Below are 15,414 nucleotides of genomic sequence, written 5' to 3'. Positions count from 1 at the left end.
AAAATTATACTTTCCATGAAAATATATTCATAAAAATGTCGGTGATTCTAAACGAGCAAAAGCAGCTCTCATTATGGGGTAACTTTAGTGCTAAACTATCCTGTGAAACCAAATCATTATTCATGTGGTATGTAAGGGTAACAAAAATTTGCGTTGCATTTCAAATGAAGCGACCACAGGAATTAACAGACGCATTCTGTTGTTGCCTCATTTTAGCAGCACATAAGTGACCTTGTAGCAGTTTGCTGACATGCGTTGTAGAAACGGCTACAAGTGAAAGCCATTTAGCGGCTTGGCCGAGCAGAAATACTAAGGTATATGCGGTTTTCGGCTGTAAGTACAAAACAAATTTTCGATTATTTCACTCCTGGAAACTGTCGGTAAAATTAATTTTACGTAACGTCGCTATGTGTCCTTTATATGCTTATTTGCTGAGCACTTGGAAAATAAGCGCTTGGTTATGTTTATTATGGTAGCATTAAAACTGAATATTTCTAAGGTTTTTAAGGGCGAACTAATTATTAACATAACTATTCAACAAAAGGAAACAAATTATCCTGTGAGAACAAAGAATTTCCAGGCCTATTTTTAGTACTATAAACTGTCAATAAGAAGTAATTTGACGAATGTTGTTCCGTGTCCTTTATAGCGCTCTTATTCGCGAGACCTGGAAACTCAGCACTTCCTTCTGTTTAATAAGGCACCAGTAAAACTGAATGTATGGAAGGTATAATTACTAGCAAACGATAAAATGCACGGGAAAAGTTTCTCCGGCCGATTCAAGCTCTCTTCAATATCTAAAAGGTAATCTTCGCCTTGCCGAAATAAAGGGGCAATGATGAGACTGCGAAGAAAGTACACAGGGAATCGTTAGCAGGAAAGAAGAGGAGAGACGTTTCTGCACCATTCAGAGAATACAAAGTCAGTGTTTGAACAAAGGGTAGCCGGATTTGTTGTCGACGGATACGCCACGACTTGACTCCGGGCTCCCGCTTTAACTCTACAGGGGAGCCATTCTTTACTGTGGCGCTATTGAAAGCAACTCAACTTACTGAGCTTCTTGGTCTTAGGTATTTGGCAGGAAAGGGCGTGGTGAGGGTGACCGATTGAACTACGCCGCCACGGAAACAAACCCTTTAGTATGATATATTTCATGCGAGCAAGTGGCAACGCCACGTAGGGACTGTGAACGTGTCCCCTTGTTTTTGTTAAAAATCTGTGTTAATTAAAGATTGTTTGCACGTTTGATGTGTGTTTAAAATTTCGCCTCTCGGTCTTAAAGTACGTCAGATCAGGTGAACGACAGGCACTCCACTATTCACCATCTTTCTTTGAGCACGCTGCTATTGAAGCTGCCATGTTTGTTTGAGCACCTTGGACCTAATGCAGGACATATTTGACTTTATTCACCTGATGTTGAGGGGGGGGGGGGGGGGAGGGGGTATTGCAATAGAGTAGCCGCTACATCACCACCAGTGATATTATTTAAGAACGCAACTCTCCTGGCTGCTGATGCGACAAATAATGTAGTCAAATCTGAATACGCAGTTCTAAGCAGAACCAAATCATTCTTGAAAGCCACAAGAAACTATTCACAAAAACCTGAAAAAACGTTTGATTTTGCGCACACAGTTGGAAAACTAGGTTTATCCGGTGAACCGTCGCATTTTCCAAATGACAATCTGTTGGAAAAACAATATTGACACATGCCAGTGCAACAGTGCACGCACAGTTATGCGATCGGGGAAGGTGGTTGCTAATGCTGGCTGATGTGGCATATACACAGAAAAAAAGCGAAATAGTGAAAGAACACCTAATAGAATAAATATTCAAAAAGCGAACTCCATTAGCAACAGCAATAACCGCTGCGCACATGAGCCGACCCTCATGAAGCGCTCGAGATGCGCTCCGTGATATTCACCGCATGTACGTCACTTGCAAAGTACTAAATAAAGATTTGACCTTCGAACGCAGCCGCAAAATCTTACAAATTTGGCCCGCAAAAAGTATACAAGCACTAATATTTAGTTTTGTTCCGCAGACCCCTTCCGCTGTGCACAAGATGGCACAGAAAGTACGATGACTTAGCAGTTCGTAAATCCCACATGATACCTTTTTCCTTCCCAAGCAGACGCAAGACTGAGCTTCGTGCATATCTTTGAGGGTTGTCATTTCATGCTGTTCATTTTTCGCATGTAGCATCGCAGGAAAGGCTGTCCGTGTTTACCGATAATCGTGCTTATCGGTAAATACACAGTATCTGAAATCTGATGGCTGCAGTTAGAGCTGCCATTTTTTATAATTTCATTTTTTGTGGTTGTCAGTATACGAAGGGAGCATAAAAAGCTAGGGTAGGCGCTTCGCCAAAACATAAAGCGCTAGATAGCTCAGTGGCTGAAAACTGAGGCTGAGCCAAAACAGGGAACATAGAGAAATTCAGATATTATAAGGTACAGGAGGAAACTCTGATCTATAATACAGGCGCTGGACATTGGTGACAAATAACAGCCGGCCATCACATTCACCACCGTTAGCAGGCAATTGTAAAAATCGATAACAATTTTAAAACTGCGAAAACTACACACAAAACCGCAATAAAGCTACAAAGGTAAAAATAGTACAACAGGCTTCAGTAGTTACTCCTATTGCCGTGGTGCAATATTATTTTTATTGCAACTCCTGCAGCAAGCTCAGAACTACAGATTTCCAAGTATCAGTTAGTAGAAAAAATGTTTAGCCGTTTATTATTGCTATATTTAGTATCAAGTGGTATCGCTATTTCAAAATAAAATTTTTCTTGAAGCATTCATTTCCCCTATCAGTAATCAAGACAGTCTTGCAATAAAGTTTCAGCCTGTACAACACCAGCCCGTTTCTCGCGTCCTTATGCAGCAAAATAAAGCGATTAACGCAGATCTGTTTATACTTCGCCAAGTTTTCAAAAGAAGCGAATGACAACCATAGAAAATCGCTGAGAAAAAAACTTGAAGTTCTTCTCTGAAGTTATTCCCTGCTTCGAGATTGCAAAGTCAGGAATGCCAAATCAAAACCAAAATGACATGTAAACTGCCTGATTACCGTCGCAAAGCTCCGCAACCAAAACATGCAAGAAACAAAACTGGCGCTTGGGTCCCGCCAAGGAGAAGGTTTCGTCGCCTCTCGAAATTTAGGCAGTGATTTTGCGTCTTATTTGAGCTACAAAAATGGCGAGCAGATTCGAAGCAAAACTTACTCCATATACGAAAGATGCGACTGAATTGTAACATGTTTGGCACAACAGATTTCTTGCGCGTGACGGCATTTGTAATCTTCGTTGAAGAATAGTGGTAATGCTTGATTAGGCATTGTGGCCTATCGATACACGTCAAACTTATTTTCCTTTCAGAGTCCCGTTTACAAAATGGTGAAGGCAGGGATCGCTAGTTTTATTGCCATCCTGATCACAACTTTATGTCAAGTCACTGCTGCGTTCTTCTTTCTCCCATGAAAGTTGCATTTAAAAATGTCTACACTGATCATTTTTGAGAACCACAAAGCATATTGGATGAAGCCTAACGAATACAGCATTCTTGAATGCAGCTGGTCACCAATGAATTAAAAATAAAAACATTCTTACCCTCTGTAATCTTGTTAATGCGGAAGAGTTAATGCGATGTGTGAAAATTGCTACATTAGGATTATAGGTATCAGTGTACTTGAAGATGCATGCAATTGGTCCCTAACAAATTTTATGGAGCACTGCGAATATAGAACATTCGCTGTTCAGAGTCTTATGTTTATATCAGCAGTATTATGGTTCACCAAATTTCATTGCACTTGTAAAGAGTAATTGGCTATCTGAGTATATTTTGGCTTGTGCCAAAACCGGCAATAAAAAGCACTAGAAACTATAATAACCAGCTTGGGGGAATGTTTTCATTGCAGAACTATTTACTAAACCTAATTTATAGGCCTTCGGAGACTATGAGCTGCCAATGCACACACAAAGCGTGATCGTAGAAGGCGCTCCAGAAAATAGCGGACATTGTTGTTGAACATGTTTCTAGGGTCCGAAATAGCACCACTGTTACTTTTAACCTTGTCATGCTTTAAAGCCATTAACGCCATTACGAAAACAGCACACTGAATCACTGATTTCGGTTAACTTTTGTAAAGAAGTTTTGCAGCTTTTCTGTACGAGCACGCTTATTAAGAAACAATTGATGAAATATCATGTTAATTGTCATAATGTGTAACGCAGCTTAAAGAAAGAATTAAAAAGTGTTGCATGCTTCGGTTATCAGCGCTTGTTTGGTTTAACATAAATAAAAACTGTATATATATATATATATATATATATATATATATATATATATATATATATATATATATATATATATATATATATATATATATATATATATATATATATATATATATATATAAACGGCCACCGCAGCGATTGACTCGCTACCGCCACAGGTACGGCCCGCTCCCCAAATACGCATTCGCGTTCATTCCTAAAAATCCGTAAGATTACAGAAAAACGCATCCGATACCGCGCTCACGTTAAAACACTAGCGCAGTACTGTGAATCGCAAATAATACCAAGGGGTTTGCGGCTACAGCTATCCCCGGCTATGACAACTCTGAACGATCATGAAGAGGCGGAGTGGAATGGCATTCTACATGACAGCTCACTGAGCCTTATGGACCTAATCATAAGACATAGCCATCGAAAAGCTCTCGAACTTGAACATATGGAAGAATGCTGCCGCCGCGAACAATAATTCACGGAAAATGAATTAATTGAGCTCTGCGAATTTGAAAATCGCAAAACAACAGAAATCAACGAAAAGAAAATAAAAAAACTCAGCCGGGATGGTGTGGTCCCTACGCCTAGCTATCCTCTAACACCGCCTGTGGCCAAGGATAAACCAGCCCCACCTGTGGCTAAAGATAAAGTAGCTCCTCGCCAGCCTTGCGGGTCTGCTGGAAACCAGTCTACCATGGCTACTGATAATGTAGTGAATGTGTCGAGTCTGCCACTCTCGCCTTCGGAACGGACGTTGCTCTCTAGGGGTCTAACATTCTGCCCTACGACAGGAAAATTCAATGAATTTCAGTTATTTCAAGATTTAGATAACTTTGCAAAGAGTCTGCGTCTCCGTGAATACTTCAGTAACCACGAAACAAAGCGTGAAATTAACATACCGGGAAATCTGATAAATCATGGACACCAAGGGAACACAGAGACAAACATTTATATGTACATCGCTGCTGTTCAAAAGGATATTCTGGCGGCGTATACAAAATCAAAACCTAATGCAGTCCGTAACAACCTGTCACCCGAAGAGCGCCAAGCCCTCGACGCTTTGAGTCAGCGGTCCGACATCATCATCAAACCTGCGGACAAAGGCGGCGCTATTGTTGTTATGGACAAGGCAGAATATTTAACAGAAGGTTTCCGAGAATTGGAAGATAAACGTTTCTACACTAAATTGGATAGCGATCTCACAAAATATTTTGAAACCAAAATCAACAATCAATTAGTGTCTCTGTTTCAAAAGCAAAAGATATCCCAGGATATCTTTAAAGCAATGAAGCCCATCAAACCGGTTCCCGGGCGATTCTACCTCCTCCCCAAAATTCACCAACCCAACCGTCCCGGCCGCCCAATTGTGTCAAGTAACAGTACACTCACCGAAAATATTTCCGCAGTCCTTGACTTCCTATTTAAGGACATTATACCAACTATCCCTGCCTACATTAAGGACACAAATCATTTCCTGAGGGTCGTGTCCAACCTCGAAATTCCGACGGAAAGCTTTTTAGTCACAATGGACGTAACATCCCTGTACACGAATATCCCCCATTCAGACGGCATACGCGCGGCAGTGGATGCATACCTTAAGACGGACCCCTCGGTGAACCTGGATGAGGAAACCCTCTCCACAATTCTTAGCCTGGTGCTTAATCACAATAACTTCGAATTTGAGGGAAGACACTACCTTCAGGTTAACGGTACGGCGATGGGAACTAAGGTGGCACCGGCCTATGCCAATATATTCATGGCGGCCCTCGAGAAGCAATTCCTGGACACACAGTCTCTGAAACCCCTCTTCTATAAACGTTTTCTTGACGATATTTTCCTCATTTGGCCCCACGACGAAGCCAGCCTGTTAACATTTATACAAAATTATAATTCATTTCACCCATCCATATCGTTCACTCACAGCTTTTCTAAATCCTTAATTAACTTCTTGGACGTTACAATACAGAGAAAAGGCAACGTTCTTAAGACTACCCTATACTGGAAACCAACCGACCGCCAGCAGTACCTACATTTCAAAAGCAGCCACCCACACCACTCTAAAACCACCATACCCTACTCACAGGCCCATAGATTCCGACGGATTTGCTCTGAGCTAGAAGACTTTGACCGCCATGCGGAGCAACTAAAAACTAATCTTCTGCAAAAGGAATACCCCCCCTTCATTGTTGATGATGCTTTTGGGAAAGCTCGAGGCTTAGACAGAAATGAAATAATCAATTTTGAAAATCCACAGCAGAACAACAGGCCAACAAATCTCGTTCTTACACATTCTTCAAACATGCCACGGGTTAATAATATCCTCTCGAAACATTTCAATATAATCCAGCAAAGCAGTCACTTCTCTTCTATTTTCAAACAGCCACCGAGAGCAGTGTATCGGCGCTCTAGAAACCTAAAGGACATGTTAGTTAAATCTAAAACGACCACCAATACTAACCCTAACCCCGGCAGTAAACCATGCGGAAAACCACGCTGTAAAGTTTGCAATCATGTGCAGGCGACAAATATTGTAAAGGGCAACTTCTCTGATTTCACCTTTAAGATCAAAGAATCCTTGAACTGCGACAGTGCCAATGTGGTATACATCCTAAGCTGCGGTGTGTGCGGCATGGAATACGTCGGCCAGACCGAAACACCATTCAGGTTTCGTTTCAATAACCACAAGGCCCACGTCCACACACTGCCAAATCTCCCTTTTTCTAAGCACCTGTGCCTTCCAAACCACACTTTCGAAAACATTCGGGTCATTCTCCTTCAATCAGGCTTCCAAACAAATCGACAAAGAGAACAAAGAGAATCGTACTTCATGCCCAAATTTCAGACTCTAACCCATGGAATTAATGAAACGTTGGGCAACTTTGCCTTTCTGAAAAGCCTACATAACTAATAGACGAGGCCATTATCTCCCCCCATTTGCCCGCTCCTAAGAATTTCCTCCTTCTCACGCAAACTACACTGTTCGTTATTTAGCTCCTTGGCCTCCCCCCTCTGGTCGGTTTTCTATCCCGCAACAAACGTCTTCACTTAGGACACTCTCGCGGGAACCACTTGACGCGAATTCCCGGCTGCGGCATTGGGTTTCGGGTTTCGGGAGAGCGCGTCTGGCCGACGGCTCTTTCGTCGCCGCGGCGGCGCGCCGCCCTGGCTCCGATCGCTGGCGTGTCGCGGGCTGGAACAACTCCGTCTAGAACACATAACTCTTATCCCAACGGTTTTTTTGAACACCTGCACCGCTGGGGAGCGGGCCGTCCTGGTGTGCATGCTCGCGTTGTCTGTTTTTCACATTCTTGTTTATTATTATTATTTTTATGTTATTCTGAACCTTTGCTCAATTTCTGGCTTCCTTTGAGGGAGACTTGTCTTGCTTTTAGTGTCCTCTTCGTTGAAGCACGGCGCGTATGTAACATTCTTCGGCTCTCCACTTTCTCTTTTTGCCCTTTTCTCTCTCTCTCTCCCCCCCCCCTTTTTTTTCTTCTCTCTCTCCGACTTTGTTGCATTACCAGCCAATAGTCAACTGGAGCTTTTCGCCCTTTCTATCTATTCAGTAATGTTTGCTTCTCCAAAGATGGAGAGCGAGAATTCCTTCTCCCTCTCCTAACAGTGGCGTAATGTGCGGACTTATTCTCCATTCTCAATTCTACCTTGAAGAAGGACGGTCCACCGTCCGAAACTGTTGTAATAAAATAGATAATCGGGAAAGTTGTGTGACATCCTGTTTGAATTTAACTCTGGCCCATTAGTCACAAGCAATCCATGTCTATATATATATATATATATATATATATATATATATATATATATATATATATATATATATATATATATATATATATATATATATATATAAGATCCGCTACAGCGGGATCTTTTTGACCATTCTGTGGACAGCGCTCTAGAGCCGCGCCACCGAGAACAACTTCTTGACCTTCTACACCAATTCCGCTCCTCCTTCAACATCCCGCAATCTTCCTTGGGCCGCACGACGACCGTTACTCACCTCATTGACACTGGCGCTCACCCACCTCTCCATCAGCGGCCGTATCGGGTGTCCCCGACTGAGCGCCGTGTTATTGCCGAACAAGTCGATGACATGCTGCAACGCGGAGTAATTAGAGAATCCTGTAGTCCATGATCGTCTCCTGTGGTCCTAGTTAAGAAGAAGGATGGATCCATACGATTTTGTGTTGATTATCGCCGCCTAAACAAAATTACTCGTCGTGATGTGTATCCCCTGCCAAGAATCGACGATGCTCTAGACTGCTTGCAAGGCGCAGAATTCTTTTCCTCACTCGATTTGCGCTCTGGATATTGGCAGGTGCCCATGGCAGAGGAGCATCGCGCTAAGACCGCCTTTATTACTCCAGACGGACTATACGAATTTAATGTGATACCGTTCGGACTCTGTAACGCCCCAGCCACATTCGAAAGAATGATGGACACTGTACTGCGCGGCCTGAAATGGAACATCTGTTTATGCTACCTCGATGATATCGTCGTCTTTTCAACAGACTTTCCGACCCACCTGACTCGACTTCGCCAGGGCTTCACCTGCCTAACCCGCGCCGGTCTTCAACTGAACCTCAAAAAGTGCCGCTTCGGTTCCCGCCAGCTCACAATACTCGGACATGTTGTGTGCAAAGATGGAGTTCTGGCTGATCCTGAGAAGCTCCGCGTCGTTGCTGACTTTCCAAAACCGACCACTTTGAAACAACTGCGAAGCTTCGTGGGCCTCTGCTCGTACACTCGTCGTTTTGTTCGCAATTTCGCGACCATCATAGCCCCCCTTACACAGCTCTTGAAAGGCGCCCCTAACCTCCCCTCTTGGTCGCCAGCCTGCGATGATGCATTCGCGACGCTGCGCAATGTTCTGACGTCACCGCCAATCCTTCGCCATTACGACCCTACTGCACGTACAGAACTTCACACCGATGCCAGTGGTGTCGGCCTCGGCGCCGTCCTCGCCCAGCGCAAGCCTGGCTTCTCCGAATACGTTGTCGCCTACGCAAGCCGTGCTCTTACCAAAGCCGAGACCAACTACTCCGTTACCGAAAAGGAGTGCTTAGCAATCGTGTGGGCTATAACGAAGTTCCGCCCTTACTTATATGGCCACTCTTTCGATGTAGTTACAGATCACCACGCGCTCTGCTGGCTCGCGTCTCTCAAGGATCCGTCTGGCCGTCTCGGGCGCTGGGCTCTCAGGCTTCAGGAATACGACATCCGTGTTGTGTACCGCTCTGGCCGCAAGCACTCTGACGCCGATGCTCTTTCTCGGTCACCGGTGCGTTCGCCTAACTCATCATCCCCTCCTGAAGCCTCTTTGTCAGCACTCACCATTGAGGATATGCCTTTCGAGCAACGACAAGATCCTTGGGTTTCTAACCTGATAGATGTCCTTGGCACTCCTTCCGCGGCTACGCATCCTCGGGCACTCCGCCGACAGGCCTCCCATTTCACCATTCGGGACGGCCTTCTCTACCGAAGGAACTACAACTCAGATGGCAGAACGTGGCTTCTTGTCATTCCGCGCCACCTCCGCTCCAAGGTTTGTGCCCACCATCACACTCACCCGCAAAGCGCTCATGCCGGCCTCCTAAAAACCTATGATCGAATTCGTCAGAGGTATTACTGGCGGGGAATGTACAATTTCGTACGTCGTTACATTCGCTCTTGTACCGCCTGTCAACAACGCAACATTTCTCGCCACCCCGCTGGCCCTCTCCAGCCTTTACCATGTCCAGCTCGCCCGTTTGATTGTGTGGGAATCGACCTCTATGGTCCGCTGCCATGCAGGGCCGCCGGCAATTGATGATTCATCGCCGCCGTCGACCACCTGACCCGTTATGCGGAGACTGCTGCACTTCCCGCGGCGACAGCCCGAGAGGTTGCCCATTTTCTCCTGCACCACTTCCTTCTTCGACACGGCGCCCCTCGCGAACTACTGAGCGATAGAGGTCGTGCCTTTCTTTCCGAAGTAGTCCAAGAGCTTCTGTCGGCTTGCATATCGATACACCGGACTACAGCCGCGTACCACCCGCAAACCAACGGCCTCACGGAGCGTTTCAACCGTACGCTTGGGGACATGCTCGCAATGTATGTTACATCTGAATCTGGGAGCTCCAACTGGGACCAGGTACTGCCATTCGTAACATTCGCGTACAACACTGCTACCCAGGCAACAACTCGTTTTTCGCCCTTCTTTCTCTTATACGGCCGTGAACCATCTTGTACTCTGGACACAATTTTGCCATACCATCCAGATGCCTCTGAGTACAGTGCTTTGTCCGATATTGTACAGAAGGCTGAGGACTGCTGTCAGCTAGCTCGCACATTTACCTCCAACACTCAAGGCTATCGCAAAGATCAGCATGATAGCGATACCCCTGCTCCGACGTTCCTGGCCGACAGCTTCGTTTGGCTATGCGTTCCTGCCACCAGCAAACTAGAAACGAAGTACCACGGACCTTATCGCGTCTTGGAACGCACATCCCCTGTTGATTACATCATCGAGCCAGTCACCCCTTCTTCCGACCACCGCCGCCGCGGCCGTGAGGTTGTCCATGTTAGCCGCCTCAAGCCGTATTACAACCCTCTGGTTGTCCCTTCCCCGTGAGTCGCCAGGATGGCGACTTCTTCACGCGGGGGAAATGTAAAGAAAACGAAGAAGAAACAACCCTGCGGCATCACCATCGCCACCATCGCTGGTCTCCGGCGCCCATCTCGCGCTGAAGCTGTTCCCTGCGGCTGGTATTCCGATCCCTCTGTGCCCGAGTTACTGCCAGCGCTAGACGTTCAGGCCATCTATTAAATCCACATTTCACTATATATATATATATATGTATATATATATATATATATATATATATATATATATATATATATATATATATATATATATATACATATATATATACCCCCGGGGTGGCGCAGTGGTTACGGCGCTCGACTACTGTTCCCAAGGACGCGGGATCGAATCCCGGCCTCGGCGGCAGCTTTTCGATGGAGGCGAAAAGCAAGGCGCCCGTGTGGTGTGCGATGTCAGTGCACGTTAAAGAACCCCAGGTGGTCGAAATTTCCGGAGTCCTCCACTACGGCGTCTCTCATAGCCTGAGTCGCTTTGGGACGTTAAACCCCACAAACCAACCAACCAACCATATATATATATATATATATAAAGCTTAGTAGAAAGATCGACATTGCTTCGTATCAAAACATTTATTACACCGACGTTTCGGCTACAAGATAGTCTTCGTCAAGACTGAGTATGGCGAATTGAACCTCAGATTCTGGCCGAATTTTAGATGTAGTAAATGCTTCGATATGAAGCAATATTTATATATATATATATATATATATATATATATACATATATTGTAAAGAAATGAACAAGTAGATACCATTGAGGAACGCCCTGATTTATTCTGTCTTCATCGTCTTCGTCTGCACAGTTCACTTTCTCTTAGCCTAGTGAATCACATTATATATATATATATATATATATATATATATATATATATATATATATATATATATATATATATATATATATATATATATATATATATATAGGTGAATTAAAACGATATTATAGCACAAACAGAATCTGGCTTATAGCTGTTGAATGTCGTTTCTGATGACAGAACTCAAATGCATAAGTATGGACAGTTTTTACAAGCTAAGAGTTGAAATAAAAAGAAATAAAGTTGCGCAATGAGGGTAGCTGGCGACATTTTTTTATCCCACTTTTGGCAAGTCGATACCAGGGTTTAGGGTACGGAAACACACTTTACTGCCTTCACCATCGAATTAGTGATTTTAGGACGAAACTTTGTGGCGGCAAGAAAAGGTTTATACAAAGATCTGTAAGAAATGTTTGTCTATGACTTAGCTTACATGAAACAACAAATCAGTGAAATGTCATATAACAAAATCTTTATTAACACCAAGCTATTGATGTGTTTTTCATCAGGAATAATTTTAAAAAAATTCAGAGACGGCTGAAGGACGAAAAATAGTAAATTTCTGTAAATATGTTTTGATTACATACGTGTTTAGCAACGAGTATGTATGTAATTTACCCTGTGTGCTCACATCTATGTGGTACACTATCGTCCACTATATATCTTCCTGCAGAAGGCTAATACACTTTACAACAGAGTTCTTCAAACAGGGTAAGAAGACATGATTCTATAAAAGAAAGTTTGAGCTTTGTATACGCGCAGATGCACACGCAGAAACCCAGTATTGAAGGGTAATCAGTCATTCTGGACATAACACTAGCACAAACGAAAGGACAAAATGAATGATATACTTGCGTTGTCGGGCCAAAGAAGAGAAAAGTGGAATAGGCATTTATTTTACTGCCATGGATCCCAATTAGCTTACAGTTGTAACCTTTCAAAAAATGTGAAAGACCAACAGGCAAGTTATCAAACAGTGCTTAAACTAAGTGGAAAGAAGTTGCCATAGAATGGCGTCCCTGAACCAAGTTCCAAGGTTCCCGATTAGTTCTTTTCTATTCTCTGAAATATTTCATAGGTTACTAGGATCATTGAAGACCAGGAGTCAGACATCTTAGAATGATATAATAGCTGACTGACTTCTCTAGCTCGAGCACAACTGAACTGTTAGGACAAAGGCTGTTGTTTACCGCTGTACGTGTATTTCTGTTGTGTCTGAATGCGTGATTTGGAGGGGTGAGAAGTGTGCACATAACAACTGCTGACATTGTCGCTCCTACCCTAAATATTAATCTTTCCTTCCTACCCTGACTATTTTCTGCTGTCATTAGCGTGCAGAGAAAATGAGGGCGAAGCTGGTTGCCAAGCCGTCAAGGTCATAGAAGATCGGTGCCCGAACGTACCTCAACGGGTATGTCCAGGCAAATTCAGAGGATGCGGGTGCAAGAAAGGATTCCATCTCAATAAAAACAATGATTGCGTTCGAAAGCAGTTGTGCGGTAAGTGCTTATACATAGCTTAGAATTTGGATACAAAGTGCAATGTGCTGCCAGGGAACTTTGTGTGCTTATTAGAAGCCTACTGTATGAGTTTGCTGTTTTTACTTCTGCGGCTGCTTCTAGCGCAAGTAATAACCGTTAACATTAAGGTCGAATTAAGTCTGTATAACAGATTTATTCGTCATGTACTGAAATTAAATTTCCTTGCCATGTGAGGCCATACGAGCGAATAATTTTAACTCCAGGAGTAGCACTCATCTGTGCTGTTCAAAGCCTTCCCTGTCTTGAAACGATTCAAAAATCTATTGACCCAATCGCCCATATCCGCAGAAGACTTTCACTCGTATTCAAATTACAGATGCATCAAAACGGCAACATCAGTAGGCATGCGGTCGGCAAAGTGACCGAAAACGTGAATTGAAATGAGAGATTACAATGGGAGCAATCCAAAAAAAAAAAAAGCTACAGCTCCCTGCGGTAGCGGTACCACTGCTTTAATTTATAGTATTACTCTTCACATTACTTTTTGTATGTCCATACAGTTTTGTATACATTGCTCGCTAGGAGTGTACAAAGTGAATTATAGTGTAAGTTTCATTGTTTTAACGTCCTATTATTTTGAATTTATCTTCACATGCATGCGGCGGAGCAGAATACAAAAAGAAAACGCTTATTTTACCAATTTATTAGAGTGCATCTCTTTAGTGCCCGTTCTTGGCTTGAACGGCATTGAAGTCGATGTCGCCTTAGGTCTAGGTGGGACATGTAGACGGAAATATCAGGGCGGATCAATCCACCCTATAACAGGCGGCACTGCCTAAACTGGGGCGCAAAATTTTGTTGGTTCCCCATGGTCTCAAATGGCCTCCCGGAACACAGACATTTATGCAGACAGGTGAATGTGAGCATTGTGCATCCCCGGGTGCCGCCTAATGCGATTGCATCCTAGTCTTAACAAGCGGCGATAAAGGATTCCTGGTGGAGGTGCAGCGAGTATATTGCGAGCGGCAAAGTACAACTCGAGGCAGAAGATTTGCTCGCTCTTAATAACATTCCGTCGTCATACGAAATGTTGACGTCTTTGACAGTTTCATGAGCAGTGAGCGGCAGCGCAGAGGTCCTGAGAAGCACCTTACGATAATAATGTAATTGTGTGTTTCAAACTACAGATTACTAGCTGGCCTATGGCTAACGCGAAGACCAAAACCGTTGGACGTAAGTGGATCTACCTGCGTAAGGGTCTCTCTGAAGTCTCCGCCCGTCCATTTGATAGATCCGCAGAACATTGTGAACTGTGTACTGCAATGCTAGATACAGGCTCTCTGATAGTGGCTCTCTACTTCTCGCCCTCTGCGTTCGTATTTACGTACCTTCTAGGTCAAGCCTTAACCGCACAGAAAATTACCCGGATTTAACTGCGTGCGCTGTCAATATAGATGCTTGCACTAGCATATAAAAATTTTCCTCCTTCACTACAGCTCAAATTAAAACATACATACATACATACATACATATATACATACATACATACATACATACATATATACATACGTACGTACGTACGTACGTACGTACGTATGTATATGTACGTACGTACGTACGTACATATGTATGTACGTATGTATATGTATGTATATGTATGTACATGTATGTATATGTATGCATATGTATATGTATGTATATGTATGTATATGTATGTACATGTATGTACATGTATGTATGTATGTATATGTATGTATATGTATGTACGTACGTACGTACGTACGTACGTACGTACGTACATACATACATACATACATACATACATACATACATACATACATACATACATACATACATACATACATACATACATACAATTGATACCTAGCTACTATCGCCATAACTAGAATGATGCAAATATAGAAGTCTGGACAATAACAACGTAAACTACCGTCCAATTTTTCGATCTTGTACAGCGTGCAAGCCGAGAGTACGTTTTACTCAAACACATTGAAGCTTATATCAAATAGAATTACTGAAAAGCATTCGCATGGCTTCAGAAAGCATCTCTCTACAGCAACGTAACTTCTAGAAACCTTACAAGTGCGGCTAAACTGATATGCTGTGTCTGGAGCTTTGAAAAGTTTTTGCGTCGTATCAT

The sequence above is a fragment of the Amblyomma maculatum genome, chromosome 5, assembly GCF_055883805.1.
Source record: "Amblyomma maculatum isolate TAMU_Amacu chromosome 5, ASM5588380v1, whole genome shotgun sequence".
NCBI classification, from domain to species: Eukaryota; Metazoa; Arthropoda; class Arachnida; order Ixodida; family Ixodidae; genus Amblyomma; species Amblyomma maculatum.
Note: the sequence above shows the minus strand (reverse complement) of the source record.